The sequence below is a fragment of the Rutidosis leptorrhynchoides genome, chromosome 6 (assembly GCF_046630445.1).
Source record: "Rutidosis leptorrhynchoides isolate AG116_Rl617_1_P2 chromosome 6, CSIRO_AGI_Rlap_v1, whole genome shotgun sequence".
NCBI lineage: Eukaryota > Viridiplantae > Streptophyta > Magnoliopsida > Asterales > Asteraceae > Rutidosis > Rutidosis leptorrhynchoides.
Window position 1 is genome coordinate 67,087,272 of NC_092338.1, and position 16,262 is coordinate 67,103,533.

Genomic DNA, 16,262 nt, shown 5'->3' on the forward strand with positions numbered 1-16,262 from the left:
ATGACAATTATACCCTCACATACTTGGCACATGACTAACTTTAACGGAAAAAGTTAACAGTGTTAGTGAACTAGACTATCCTTGCTCTACTTTTAAGTCACAAGGACTATCCACACTCAAAACAGCAACTTTGCCTATCCATGCTGGCGGGTACAAACCACAGGGACTATCCGCGCAATTTTCTCTAATAATAATGACTTGATGAAACTTTGGACTATTTGCAATTATGCCATAGCAACGTGAAAGACATTTAACTTCTTTTCACACAATTCCAAGCATATTAAGTATTCATTACTTATTTACTTATTATGTCTTTTTATTCCTTTCGCTATATTTTCTGGAGTTCCAAATTCAAACAAATACTGTAATTAACTTTAGAAAACGGTTTCTAATTTACAAAATTATTTTCCAAGTGATCGGCATTATTAGTTTGTTTGTCAGCAAAAAGAATGGAGTGAAATCATAAAAAATGAGCGGCAAAGAAGAGTTCAGAGAGGATGTGTTTGGCATGTGTTGGTGTCAAACTAACAACAAACAAAGTTGTAGAGGTAGTGAATACACTCTTAAAAGTTTAAAATGCGAATTAAGCTTGACATTGTTGGTGCCAAACTAACCACTAGACCAACAAACCAAGACCGGACCGTCACCGGATCACTGAACCACCAACGGACCAACGAACCACAACCGGACATCCGTAGTTCCACCAGACACACAACCGGATCACAAAAAAAATAAAAATAAAAAATAAAAATAAAAAAACTATCTTCCACCTTTACACCTGAATAGTAATTGTTCCCAAAAGACAACAACGATACTCCACATTCTGCAGTAGTTTTTCGTTCTAAAACACGCAGTTTTGTATTACCATGAAGAGTGTATATCAAGTCTTTACCTGAAGATTGAACATCCAACACGGCGCTATAAGTGGGCCCCCGTGGATCCACAGAGGTAATTGTTTGTGCAGAACCTGACAAATGAATAACAAAAAGGTCTTTTAAGTAATTCACTATTTCACAAATTGACAGCTACGCACAACAGGTTCTTTTATGTTGGGAATCACGAGTGGAGCCATTTTCCAATGTGGAAACTTCTTTCAAAGCGTGGAAGACAAATGTGGAAGGGGCTGTGTTAAAAGATGAACGTTTGAGAGAAGAGCACGGTGGGTCCGACCAATTTGATTTTAATATTTAATTACTTTTGCAATCTAATTGGCTGAAATTAATTTGTGGGTCCCTTTTTACAATGTGTTACACACTGAACCACTCCCCTTAGATATGGTTCACACTGCTGAACTTAACGTTGATGTCCACACTGAGCTACATACTGACCAATCCCCAAACTCTTAGAAGGTGGCAAGATGGGTAGATCGGGTGGGTTTCATGATAGGTCAATAGGCTATTTTTAGTAAGGATCAAAAGGGGTTGGGTCAGGTCAGGTGCTGTTGATCCATAAATAAATAAATAATCAGTATATGTTGACTGATAAGATCATTAAAACAACATCTTAAAAATTAACTATTCAGATTTATTGAAACTACACTTCCAAGAAGATTCTATATTCGGCTTTTAACCCATTTGAAATGTACCCATTTAGCTACAAATACTATTTGATTCATTTTGACCATAAAAACGCAAACCAGATTGACCCATTTACACAAAATGGGTCGAATTTGCCACATGTAGTGTGCATTAGAAGCATTAACAAACTTTAGTGCTGAATATGAACAAAAAAACACCAGAAACTTTATTGCTGAATAAGAACATAAAAGAGCACACCAGAAATGACACCAGATATTGTTTTTGAAACCACTACATATAAAACATATTATATGACAAGTGCACAGTAAAAAGTTTATGTCTTTGTGTTGAACACATAAGCAAAATTATCGGAATAATGAAAAGAAACAAAGATGAGTCATACTGTGCATGCTGAACTAGTTGGCAGGGTGTTCACCTTCAAAAATACCATCACAAGTTCACAACTAGACAATGCTCTTGAAAACATGATTCTTGAAAACACGAGGAAACAACAATTAAGATCCTGAATCTTACGTATATCAAAAGGAATCAATCATGCAGTCTACTGTTTATGAAACTAGAATTTAAGAAAACAATTAAATTATAGAACTGAAAGAGCTTATAGAGTTTGTGATTGCGTTTTTTAAGCGACTATATTTAGGAATAATCAGTTTGAATAGGATGCTATTTAAAGTTCATTTATTTATGTTCAATACTTCACTTGTGACTACCTACTGTCCATCATTAATAATGAGTAGAGGCACAAACTAATTAATTCACCAATACTCAAGTGGAAGAGATCAAAAAAAAAAAAAATAATAACCCGTTAACAAAACCAATTTACTAAACGCTCCTAACCTCGTTTTCTGTGCAACTCTCCTTTTCTTTTTGAACTCGCCGGAAGTCGTCTTCTTTGCCGTTGTTTTTGAACCTTTTCTTCACTGCTGGTTTGTGAACCTTTTCTTTCCTTCTTCTCCAGCCACCGGCATCTCGCCGGTGGCTCGGATCTCTTCCTTTTTTTTCCGGCAGACGACAAGGTTTTCCGGGTTGCTTCTTTTTTCTTGCCGCTGTTCTCGTGGTAGGTTTTAAGAGGTAGTCAGGATCCTCGATGTATGTTGGGTTGTTTCTTCTTCGGTGACCACCTTTCTTGCTTTTTCGCCGGAATCTATTTCTATGTGTCTAGATCTCGCCGGAGTGGCTTCCGTAAACCGGCTTGTCGACGTTCTCTCGACCGTCGGTGCTACAGAGGCTTCTTCTTCGTGGATCTTGCCTTTGATCGTGGTTCCGATGGGTTTGCAACTTCGCCGGAATTTTTGCTTATTCGCCGGAGTTCTGATTTCTGGTTCTGCTCCTCTCGGTGACCAGGCGACGAGTGCCCCGTTGGCACTCTGGTCTTCTGAGTTTGGTGGTGCTGGGGTTTTTGGCAGATGTCTCCGAGATCGTGTGGCGTGGTGGTTCCGGGTGTATTTCGTCTTTTCCGGCCGTCCTCTTTTTTGCCGGTTTGGTGCTTCTGGTGGGTTTTCATGGGTGCTGCCTTTTATCAAATTCTGGTGACGTTCTCTCGCCTTGGGTTACGGTAGTGGCGGTTCCTTGGAAGTGGTCGGTTTTATCTCCGGCTTTGTTTTCCGGCTGCCCATCGGTGGGTGGCCGGCGGTAGGATTGTTTTGTGTTTTGTTTTTGTTTTTACCTTATTTTAGTACTTACGTTATTTAGGGTATCCGTGTTGGCTTGTTTTGATTAGTAGTTTAGTAAAGTGTGTCTCTACCCTGTTAGTAGACCGTTTACTTAGTTTACTCTTTGTTTAGCCATTATTTGGATTTCCCTTTATACTGTTTTGTACTTGTTGATCTTTGGATCCGTTCAATGTTATCGTTATTTTGCCAAAAAAAAAATATTACATGTATTATTCATCAAACCAACAAAATGGGCACAATAGGCGCATTCGTGAGCCATGGAAAATTCCGATGAATTTCATGTGTTTCAGTTACGAAACACTTATCCTAGTTTCACTTACTTGATCATCACAAAACATTCTTAAATACGCCTTTTTGGTTTCCAAAACATCACGGACCTACTTAATCAAAGTCCATATTGTGTAAAAGGTTATTATATTTCATACCCATATAAATGCACCTCAATGAACTTGCGGGCATAGCCCAACGGTTCCCCCATGTCCTTTAAGTCATGGGATAGGGAGAGTTCATGAGTTCGATCCGTAGGAAGGTTTTACCGGATTCGTTCACGGACCTCTACCCGAAACACTGCCCAAATGGATGTGTTCCCGGGTACCGTTGATCGGGTTCGGGTTTCCGCCCGAACGTGGGTGTTACGTGCAAATGATGAGGGTCGTTGAAATAAATGATCTATTGATGCCAAAAAATAGCCGTTCAAAAAAAAAAAAAAAAATGCACCTCAATTGGTGATTAATTTGATACTTCGTGACTCTCGTTCCATTAACGTTTAGACTTGTTAATATAAGTAACTACAAAACGTATTCATGAGATACAAATAGTATCAATCATTACTATATCCGCGCCCTAACTTATTTACATTACCTTTACAAACTGGCAGCACAATTCCATTACAAACGCAATTACAACCACAAAACTAGCATCTTTTCTTTTACAAACCGAAATTCAAAAGCGAATACATACATAAATCATCAGTTTATAGATTCCCTTGATAAAAGTTCAAAAATTATTAATCCAAACTCAACCCAAACACATATACACACAAAATTTAATTTCGATACTATCAATAAACAAATAAATTCAATACTTACCCGACTTCTAATTTGATTCTTGCAGTAAAGCTTATTAATTGAAGCTGGAATTACATCGTCAACCCTGTTTGGACTGAATTTTAGAGGGAGAAACCCTATAATGCATTGTTAATTTGTATATTAATTGATGTGATAACGATGATTGAGATTTGAGAGTAGTAGCAATGAGTTGAGGTACATACAAATTGTGCCCTAAAAGTTTTGAATTTTGGATAGTGTTTGTAAAAGATAAAAGACGCGCCGTGTATTGTTTGCTGTTGATAGATAAAATATAAATAAATAAATTACCCCCTCCGTCACATATTAATAGTACACTGACAAAAAACACACAGATTAAGAAAATATATGTACTTTCTATCTACTTTCCAGTTTTACCCTTACATTTTCTTTCTCCTTTAATTCTATCAACATACACTAAGGGTCTTTTGGTGGAAGATTAGTTCTCATCAACTCGGTCCTAAGTAGCCTTCCATTGTATTATTTCTCGATCTTTCGTGCCCCGTCTAGTGTGATAAAAATACTTGAGAGTGTGAGGAGAGAGTTTTTTTGGGCGGGTCGGAATCAAACTCAAAAATTCCGTGGGTCAAATGGGAAAAGGTTGTTTCCTCTTATGAAAACGGGGGGTTGAACATTGGGCTTTTAAAAAGTAAAAATCTCGCGCTTTTGGGAAAGTGGTGGTGGAGGTTTTATACCGAAACCGATTCACTTTGGGCAAAATTAATTCGTAGTATTTATGGTTCTTGCGGTGGTTTGGATTTGGGGAGTGAAGAAATTCGCTCCTTAAAGTCAACTACTTGGAGGAACATTATTCTTTCAGGTACACACATTCAAGACTTGGACATCAACTTCCGGAACTCTTTCATCCGTTCGATCAGCAGGGAATCAGAATTAGAGTTTTGGGAAGCAAACTGGATCGGAGGCAGCAAACTATGGGACAGATTTCAACGCCTTTACATGCTGGAAGATTCGAAACAGGTCTGCATCAGAGACAGGATCAGCAATTCAGTTTCGGGAGTTGTTTTTCAGGGTGTTTGGATTCGTTCACCTTCACGCAGAACACGAAGTCAGCTGGACGAATTAACTGAGTTGATTGCGGGCTATAATTTCAACAATACGGGTAGAGACACGTGTTCATGGGCCATCTCACATGACGGTATCTTCACTGTGCGAACTCTAGCCTTGCATATTGATAATAAATTGCTCACAATTCACTCTAACAATTACGAAACTATGCGGAACAACTTAGTTCCAAAAAAATTGGAGATCTTTGCTTGGCGGGCATGCCAAAGAAGGCTTCCCGTCATGACCGAACTTGACAAGAGGGGGTTAGACTTGCATAGTGTGCGATGCCCGTTGTGTGATGATGACTTAGAAACCGTGGATCATACCCTAATCTTTTGTAAGCACGCGTTGGAAATTTGGGATCGGATCTATAATTGGTGGGGTTTGGGCAACATGTCAAACCTTAGTATAAATGAAATCATGCGTGGAAACGGGGCAAATAACCTGACGACACTTGGTATAACAACCCTCACATTTCGACTTCTAAATTTAGTGAATTAACCCTAGGGTTATCTGCCTGACTATATGTTTTAAGGGTTGTTATATACAATTAAATATTGACCGAATAGTAATTTTTAGTCAACAATGTACGCTTAAATAAATAATATATTATTAATTTATATAATTTGACATAATTTAACTAAGTATATAAACTTTGTATCACTTTTATTATTTAGTTAATGTATAATATATTTAACTATATAATAAATTCAATTATATATAAATGTAATAATATTTACAAACTTACTAAAACTATAGTTTAATAATTAAAATCATAATCATTATTAAAAATACAAAATACCGAATTATTTATTATTTTTATGCAAAATTTGTATTTATTAATTAAAAAAAAATATTGACAAATATTTTTGGAAAAGTACTAAATCAATTTGTTTATTTATATAAAAAATCCTTAAAATAAATTAATTAAAAAAATAAATAAATAAATAAATAAATTACTTTTTAATTAAAAAATTATAATGGAAAAACTACTTTTATTATTTTATTTTGTGCATTATCCCATGACCTAACATTTAATACTTTTGAATTTTAAAATCTCATTAAAAATTAAAATATTTCTTTTTCTTTTAATTATTTTATTCTTTTTACCTAATTTTTTCAAGTATAAATACCCCTCATTTCTCATTCAAACTCACACCAAAATTTCTCTCATTCTCTCTTTGAAGAATTACTACTAGTAAGTATTCTTTTCTTACTTTTTACTTTTTACTTTTTACTTTTTACTTCGGTTTATTATTTTATTTTTTACCAAAACATGTAAATAATTTTATAAATTATATGCAATTAAAAATAAAATAAATAACATGTTATAATTAGTAATATATGTTACTAAAAATTATAAAAGTATTTTTATGAGTTAATATATAGGAATTATAATTAAAATCGAATTAATGAATATATATGTATATACGCACCTAACGTGAAGGTTATAATTAAAGATAGCGTACAAAGACTACAAACATCACCGCTACTTGTGGCCTAGGGTGATCCTTGTTACCATTATGGGACGCTTGTGGATCTCGAATGCCAAGACTTAGATTCTGGTCAAGAGATCCTGGGCCACTCGATAACAATAGATCATTCGAGTGACTTGCATGTTAGCAACGAAGTTTGGGCGAGATTGTACAACATCTTTGTTAAGAATTATAACCCGAACATTCTTAAACTAGAAGCTTACTATAAGTGGAAGCTTTCCATAAATAGTAAGTTTCCAAAAATAGAAACTTTTGAGAAATAAGAACTTTTCTCGAAAACCGTCACTGTCAATATAGTTGCTATATTAATAAACATACTTTATGTCAGTTAGACATTAACTAATCAAACGTTATACCTCTAGGTTGATATCCAGATCATTTACTTGCTTTACTTTCCTTCTTGCGTGGAATACTTCAACTGCTATTTAAAGTGAATTCATAGCCCCTATTTATTGCTAGCAAACTTACTTACTTTACTTGGGGTGAGACACATGCTGTTTTTACTTTTTACAATTTAGACACAAGTACCAAACTGTTAAACTATGCTATACCCGGCTATGTCCCACTAAGTCCCTACAGTGATATTTTTAATTGCTGCTGCATGCTTAATTATTAAGGGTAGGCCTATCGGGAGTAACGTCCCCGATACATTTGACTAAGTCTTTGTATTACTTGATAATGAAATTAAACCGACAAGGACAGACACAACTTGTCATGGGGCAAACTTGAACGTTTAGTCTAAATATCACGCTTTGGCATAACTTTTTGATCCTGCGGGAGATCAACTTTACAAACTAAATCTTGTGGTCTAAAACAACGGTCAAACTTTTGTTAAACCTATGAACTTCACTCAACCTTTTTGGTTGACACTTTAGCATGTTTTGTCTCAGGTGCTGTTTGATTCAAGCTTACTTATCTACTGCTTATGTGATGCTACTTGGACATAGGATCAAGAGATTATCGCATTTATTACTATTGCATTTAAACATTTACTTTACTCATTTGTAACGACATTTCATTTTCCGCTGCGTACTCAATAAAGTTTAACTTTCTCATTTAGTATTGTTCTCATTATTATAATATGTTGGTATATTTTGATATTAAGTCACATTTCGCCCAGGCCCTAACTGGGGGTGTGATAGATTGGTATCAGAGCATAACCAGGCTGTTATAGAGAACCAGGATTGCATTTTTGTGTGTGCCTTATGTGTTAGCTAGGGTGCCTTAGCAATCTAGGAAACTATAACCTTTCCTGCCTTAGACTTAAAGCACTTAGGATTATCTTATAATCTTAACAACCTTGCTTTGATAATCTTGGCTTAAAATGCTAATCAAAGTCTCTTTCCTAATGATAGGATGTCAAGCCCAAGCGTTAACAAGCCTAACAAGGCAACTCACAACCCTACTACCGAAGTAGGTGTGGGACACTCTGAAACATTAAGACCTGTTCGAAGTCCTTCTTGCAGTCCTGCTTCACCAAACTATAGTCCAGATACACTACCTGCTTATCCTGAACTTCACCCAACTCAAGGATCTGAAAGCGAAGGAGAAAGCCCTGCTGATTCTGCTAACTCTGGCTCTTTTCACTCATTGGTACATAAACCGATTAGTACTCCTGAATGGGATGCTCTTCAAAACCTCCATAACTACAACAGCGACTTCTCCAATTATGAACCCGAAGAAGAGCCTATGGAAGAATCGTCTGAAAACCCAATTCTAAAGAGAAAGCAACCCGAACCCGCTACCAGTCCATTATTCTGTAATAACGAGAAGCATGTAAGGGTGAAGACTGTTATCATCAACCTTCAGAGTAGCTGTGAGAAGAATAGGGAGTTTAGTAGACGTCATGTTGCTCGAATAGAAGTGCGTCTAAACAACCTAGAAAAAGAAAACAAAATCTTGAAGGAAATTATCCAAGAGTCCCTCGACTCTCAAACCGAAAGGCTAGAGAAACTTGTGAAGGATAACATGGAAAAAGTGATGAAGCAGTTTGAGGACGAGAAGAAGAAATATGAAGATTATTTCAATCTTAATATTCTTTAGTTATCTTTCCTATTTTTCCATCTATGTAAAGGCTATGGCTTAAAACTATTTCTATTTCCGAATCGTGCACTAAAAGGCTTATTTAATGCCTCGTTCCTTAATAATATAAAGTGTTTTATATATATCATGTGTTACGATAAAACTGTTAATGTTCCATTGGGAAATGGAGAGACTCTCATCATCCAAGGTGAAAAGAGTGGTTCCAATCTCAACATCATCTCCTGTATTAAAACTCGCAAATACCTTAAGAAAGGTTATCCAGCTATTCTAGCTCATGTTAAGATGATTGAATCGAAATAGAAGCGTATTGAAGATGTACCAGTGGTTAAAGACTTTCCCGATGTGTTTCCCGAAGATCTTCCTGGTCTTCTGTGATGACCCGGATTTTTCCGACTACTTGATTATACTATTTACATTATTTAATATTTTTGACTTGATAAACAATGAATTTTAATAAGTCTTGAATATCCGGAAAGAGTTTTATATAAGCATTTGACTACCCTTTTATTCCTACGATTCACGAATGTCATAACTTGTATTAATTATATATATATATATATATATATATATATATATATATATATATATATATATATATATATATATTTAACTTGAAAATATGATAATTAAATATCTCATTAAGTATATTAACAAGGTATTATATATACATTTTCATACTATTAATTTAAGGAGTTTTCGGACAATATATATGTTACTTTTTAAACGACGTAATTAACTTATGTTAAAATGTATTTACATACAATGTATTATGAGTGTAAATACATCTTTAAAAGTATTGAATATACTTAATAATATACAAATAAGGAATAGCTATATTCATATTTTCCGTTCATTTTTCTCAAGAATTCTACTCGTATTTATACGGTATTTATACAGTATTTATACGGTATTTATACAGTATTTATACGGTATTTATACGCGTATTATACGCAGCTTCTAGAAGTATTTACTATTGGTATATACCAATAGAAATCTACCATTACGTATTTATACGGTATTTATACGCGTATTATACGCAGCTTCTAGAAGTATTTACTATTGGTATATACGAATAGTAATCTTCAATTATTGATGTATTATGTCATGCATGACCTAATGATTTTTAACTTATCTTAGATATTTTTCACTAAAAACTAAATTTATGAGCCTATAAATAAGCACCATTTCTAACTCATTTTTACACATTCATTTTCCAGTTTTTACTTCCAATTTTCACACACACTTGCAAGAACTCTCTCAAGTTTTGTTCTACTACTTCTTTCTAGCAACTTTACATTCTAAACTTGTGGTAAAAACTCTACTTCCACTCTTTTCCAATACATATGTTTATAGCTATCTATATAAGAGTTTATAAACTAGAACATAGTTTAGTTGATTCTAAACTTGTTTGAAAAACTAATCTAATCTTTCTAGATTAACTCTAATAACACTTATTTATATGTATTATGATGTTAAATTAAGTTAATATAAGAACTTATAACTTGTACATATGAAGAACACCTTGAAACTTAACATATATCGTTTAATCTCTATTCGGTAAAAAGCGGGCTGTTTTGGGTTGGGAATTAAAAACCTATCTTAGACTTTGAGTTCGAGGCTAAGACTTTGGAAATATGTTAATATATGTAAATAAGACTTCCAGTAATTTTTTCATGATTTTAGACAAAGTGGAAGTATTTTATCAAAAATCATATATCGGGTGGATGCCGGGATTCTTCCAAATCTGACCACCGGCACAAAAAGAGGGTAAAACTCTAAAAATTACTACTTGGGATGAACTTTTCGAATTGGTTTTGAAAACTTAACTTCTTAAGGAATCCATAGCAATTTGATTCACTTTAAACGGAGTTGTAACGAATATTTGGCGAGCAAAACAAAATCTGCTAAAATTAACTTTATATGGACGGAATTTATCTTATAAAAACTATATTAACCATATCCTTGCTAACTTTTCCTATATCCTATATATATTTGGACATGTTATCATTAGTATAACAAAATATTATAATTCCGAGATTGTATATATATAATAATCTTGGTACGTTCCATGACAATACGTATACAATACGTTCGGATAAATCGAAAGACACCATGTGCACAATACTTCTGGGTTAATTCTAAGACAATACGCGTACCATGGGTCATGATTGAGTCTATAACAATACGTATACAATACGCCGTGGGGTAATTCTAAGATTATATATACATACCGATTATTGGACTGTTGGACTATTGGACTGTTGGACTGTTGGACTATTGGACTATTAGACTATATTTGGACTAATAACAAAGGACTACTAACAAAGGACAACTAACAAAGGATTACTAACATGAAAATGTTAAAAATTAATAAGTATTCTATGAACTTGCTTTATTTTATTCATATGTCGTATTATTATCTGAATCATTATTATTGTTATAGGTTCGTGAATCCAAGGACGACGGCTATATTTTTAATAAGTTGAAAACTTATTATTAATATACTTTTACTACCGTGAGTATATGGTCCCATTTTTAAACTCTAAAAACATTTTGGGATGAGAATACATGCATTTTATGGTTTACGCTATGGACACAAGTACTTAAAATATATTCTACGTTGAGTTGTACCACCTTGCATATCTTCCCTAATAGCTTGGTAACTAATATTTACATGTTGTAAGAACATGTAAGCGCGAATCCTATTGATAGATCTATCGGGTTTGACAACCCCAACCGGGCTAGTCGCTCTAGTATCGTAAACGGTTGCATAGTACTTCGTTTTTACTACACTTGGTACAGTGTAGGGAGATTTCATAATAAAGGGAATATGCCACATTATTGGTTAAGTATGGTTACCGAAGCGCTCAACAACTTATAGAATATCTTTATTGAAATGTTTATAACTATGAAATCTTGTGGTCTATATTTATATCGATGCTAGCTTTAAACCTATATATCTCACCAACCTTTGTGTTGACTGTTTAAGCATGTTTATTCTCAGGTCCTTAAGAAAGTCTTCCGCTGTTGCATTATCTGAGCAAGCTGTGCATGGAGTCTCATGCTTTTGTTTAAATGAAGTGTTGCATTCAATAAAACCTTTGCCATGTAATATATTTGACTGTTATGGCACGTGTCTAGTATTTGTAAACCGATGTAATATGGGGATTATTCCTTAAATAATCGCCCACCTGTTTAAAACATGCATTATGTATAATAATGGTGTGTTTTTTTTATGAAACGAATGCAATATTTTCTAAAAACGTATCATATAGAGGTCAAATACCTCGCTATGGGACCAATGAATAACGTACTGCGTTTATAGTAATATGGACGGGTCATTTCAGTTGGTATCAGAGTGGAGGTCTTAGCGAACCAGGAATTGCATTAGTGTGTCTAACCGGTGTTTGTTAGGATGCGTTAGTGAGTCTGGACTTTGACCGCGTCTGTTTTGAAAACCATTGCTTATCATTTTTGGTCGGAAATTGAATATTTTAACATGTAAATGTTATGTGGTATATTACTAATGCACTAGTTATTATGTGATAGATGTCTGCATCTAGCTTCGAATTAGTATTCATTTTCAACGACTCCGAAATCGAGTCCAAATCTTCAGCAAAAGTATCGACCATCAATTTGTCTGATGATGATGAAGACCCGAAAGAGGACACATTCTGGGAAGATTCACAATTTCCGGAAGAACCGGAAGTGAAAGAACCTGAAAACGATCCTGAGGCGGAGGAGGAAGTAAAAGAGATAACTGAGAAAGAATTTAAAAAGGCAAAGGAACCTGTAGTCGCCAAACCAAAATTTCCAAATCCGGAAATTAATAAAGCATTTGTTGTACAAAGTGCTCCTGACATTTCTACCCCTAATCATTTTTGTCTTACCAACTCTATTGAAGTATCAAGTACCTCAGAACCCCGACCAAGATATAAACGTACTGCTCGAATAAGCGTTATGCCAGTACCTGATAACAAGAGGCCCCGCCGTTTTTAAAACCATTTTCGCTACGACATCACTTCACACATTGTATAATATTATCTAGTGTGCTTTACTTTATCTTACATATGTTTTATGTAAAATAAATTTATGTGAATAAGTGGTATTGTATTGTTGTACCATAATGCATTGAAGAGTAAAGCGTGAAATGATAATGCATTAGTTTTTCATGATAGAATATTACTTGGATGGTAGTAGTTAATTGTTGTACTAAGCTATTAAGTATGAACTTTAACGGGTAGGTAATACCCTAGAAATAATTATAAAACGCTAATAAAAAGAAAAGGCTTTTATAATAATGGGTTCATATTATTAATATGCCACGATGTACCATTAATTACTCGCTACATCTATAATATTCTATGTGATTAATTATCTTATATGTTTATTGAAGAAACATGGCTCGAGTGAATCGAATGACGGAACAAGAAATTGAAGAGCTTATCAACCAACGCGTAAATGATCGAGTGCTTTGGGTTGAAGCGGCAAGAGCAGCAGCAAACAACACAAATCCTCGTGTTGGATGCACATATAAAGAGTTTCAAGGTTGCAAACCTTCATCATTCAGCGGAACAGAAGGACCAGTCGGTTTAACCCGATGGTTCGAAAAGCTGGAGTCTGTATTTAAAATTAGTGGTTGTATGGAAGGAGATAGGACCAAGTATGCTTCATGCACATTACAAGATGGTGCACTTACATGGTGGAAAAACTATGTAAAAGCTGTAGGGGGCGATGCAGCATATGATACTCCTTGGGAGGAGTTGAAAAATATGCTAATCAACGAATACTGCCCAAGGAACGAGGTTAGGAAAATGGAAGCCGAGTTACGTAATCTGAAAGTTGTCGGCACGGAACTTACCAACTATAACGGGCGATTCATGGAATTAGCCTTGTTATGTCCTGAGTTGGTACCAACTGAAGAGCGAAAGATTGAATTGTACAAGGATGGTCTGCCAAAAAACATCAAGGCCAATGTTACAGCATCCAAACCTAAGACAATTCATGAAGCTATCACCATGGCAAACGAGCTAATGGACCAGATCATTCTGGATAAGAATGCATCAAATACCGATGCCAAGGTATCGGATAACAAAAGAAAGTGGAATGGAAACCGTGATCAAGGTCACTAACAACAATCTCTCAAGAAACAGGAAACCACGCAAGGTGCGGGTAGTGGTTCAAGCTCGGGTTACAAAGGACGAAATCCCTTATGTAACAGATGCCACAAACATCACTCTGGTTTTTGTAATGTGGTGTGCAACAATTGTGATCGAAGGGGTCATATTGCTGAAGATTGTAGGGTTCCCGTTACAAATACAAATGGCACCAAGACTCCTGCAACCAATGCAAATAGAACTGCCTTGGCTACTGTTACTTGTTACGGGTGTGGGAAACAGGGTCATATTAAGAGCCAGTGCCCGAATCCAGAGAAGAATAATGGACCTGCACGTGGAAGAGCGTTTAATATTAATGCTAGAGAGGCGTGTGAAGACCCAGAGCTTGTTACGGGTACGTTTACCATTAATAACTTATCAGCATCTATTATATTTGATACTAGTGCCGATAGAAGTTACATGTGTAGAGACTTTTACGCTAAATTGATTTGTTCATCATTACCTCTAGATGCTAAGTACATGATTGAGTTAGCTAATGGTAAACTAATTAAAGCCGATAAAATTTGCCGTGATTGTAAAATAAATTTAGCCGGAGAAACGTTTAAAATTGATTTGATACCCATAGAATTAGGAAGTTTTGACGTAATAGTCGGCATGGACTGGATGTCCAAAATAGGAGCTGAAGTTGTTTGTGCCAAGAAGGCAATTCGCATTCCTCGTAAGAATAAAACGCCAGTAATGATTTATGGAGAGAAGGGTAACTCAAAGCTAAAACTCATTAGCTGTTTGAAAGCCCAAAAGTGCTTGAAGAAAGGGTGTTATGCTATCTTAGCACATGTTAATAAAGTTGAAACGAAGGAGAAAGAGAAGAGCATCAATGATGTGCCTGTGGCAAGAGATTTTCCTGAAGTCTTTCCGGAAGAGTTACCGGGATTACCTCCATTTAGATCTGTAGAATTTCAAATAGATCTAGTACCAGGAGCTGCACCAGTGGCTCGTTCTCCATACAGACTTACACCATCTGAGATGAAAGAGTTACAAAGCCAGTTAAAAGAACTACTGGACCGTGGATTCATTCGACCAAGCACTTCACCGTGGGGTGCTCCGATTTTATTCGTTAAGAAGAAAGATGGATCCTTCCGCATGTGTATAGATTACCGTGAACTAAACAAGTTAACTATCAAGAATCGGTACCCATTACCGAGAATTGACGACTTGTTTGATCAGCTGCAAGGATCACGTGTTTACTCCAAGATCGATCTAAGATCGGGTTATCATCAGTTGCGAGTTAAAGATGAAGATATTCCGAAAACCGCATTTCGGACACGCTACGGTCATTATGAATTTTTGGTCATGCCGTTCGGGTTGACCAACGCACCAGCTGTATTCATAGACCTCATGAATAGGGTATTCAGTCCGTACTTAGATAAGTTTGTTATCGTCTTTATTGATGACATTCTTATTTATTCTAAGAATGAAACAGAACATGAACAACATTTAAGGTTGGTATTGGAACTGTTAAAGAAAGAACAGTTATACTCAAAGTTTTCCAAGTGCGCCTTTTGGCTGAAGGAAGTACAGTTCCTTGGTCATATTGTTAGTAGTGAAGGAATTCAGGTTGATCCAACCAAGATTGAAGCTATTGAGAAGTGGGAGACCCCAAAGACTCCAACGCAAATACGCCAATTTTTGGGTCTTGCTGGCTATTACAGAAGGTTTATTCAAGATTTTTCCCGGATAGCCAAACCATTGACAGCATTAACACACAAAGGGAAGAAATGGACTTCTGAGTAGGAAGCCGCATTTCAATTATTGAAGAAGAAGTTGACTACATCGCCTATTCTATCGTTACCTGAAGGAAACGATGATTTTGAAATTTATTGTGACGCTTTGCGACAAGGTTTTGGTTGTGTCCTCATGTAACAAAAGAAGGTTATTGCATATGCATCCCGACAACTAAAGATTCATGAACAAAATTATACGACTCATGATCTAGAATTGGGAGCAGTGGTATTTGCATTAAAGATTTGGAGACACTACTTGTACAGGGTTAAATGTACTGTGTATACCGATCATAAAAGCCTTCAACATATCTTCAACCAAAAACAACTGAACATGAGGCAACGGAGGTGGATCGAGCTGATAAACGACTATGACTATGAAATTCGCTATCATCCCGGGAAAGCAAATGTAGTAGCAGATGCTTTAAGCAGGAAGGAAAGAGAGCCAATTCGAGTACGAGCAA

The 16,262-nt window shown here is 35.6% G+C and overlaps 1 long non-coding RNA gene across 1 annotated transcript; it reads right to left on the reverse strand.

The window, feature by feature from the left end:
• Nucleotides 1–595: 595 nt before the first annotated feature.
• LOC139852643 (uncharacterized) lies at nucleotides 596–3,162 on the reverse strand. The gene is made up of 3 exons (XR_011761142.1): nucleotides 2,376–3,162; nucleotides 1,921–2,040; nucleotides 596–967 (listed from the first exon to the last, which is right to left on the reverse strand). It is a non-coding gene; the product is annotated as an uncharacterized lncRNA (long non-coding RNA).
• Between the last annotated feature and the right edge of the window lie 13,100 nt (nucleotides 3,163–16,262).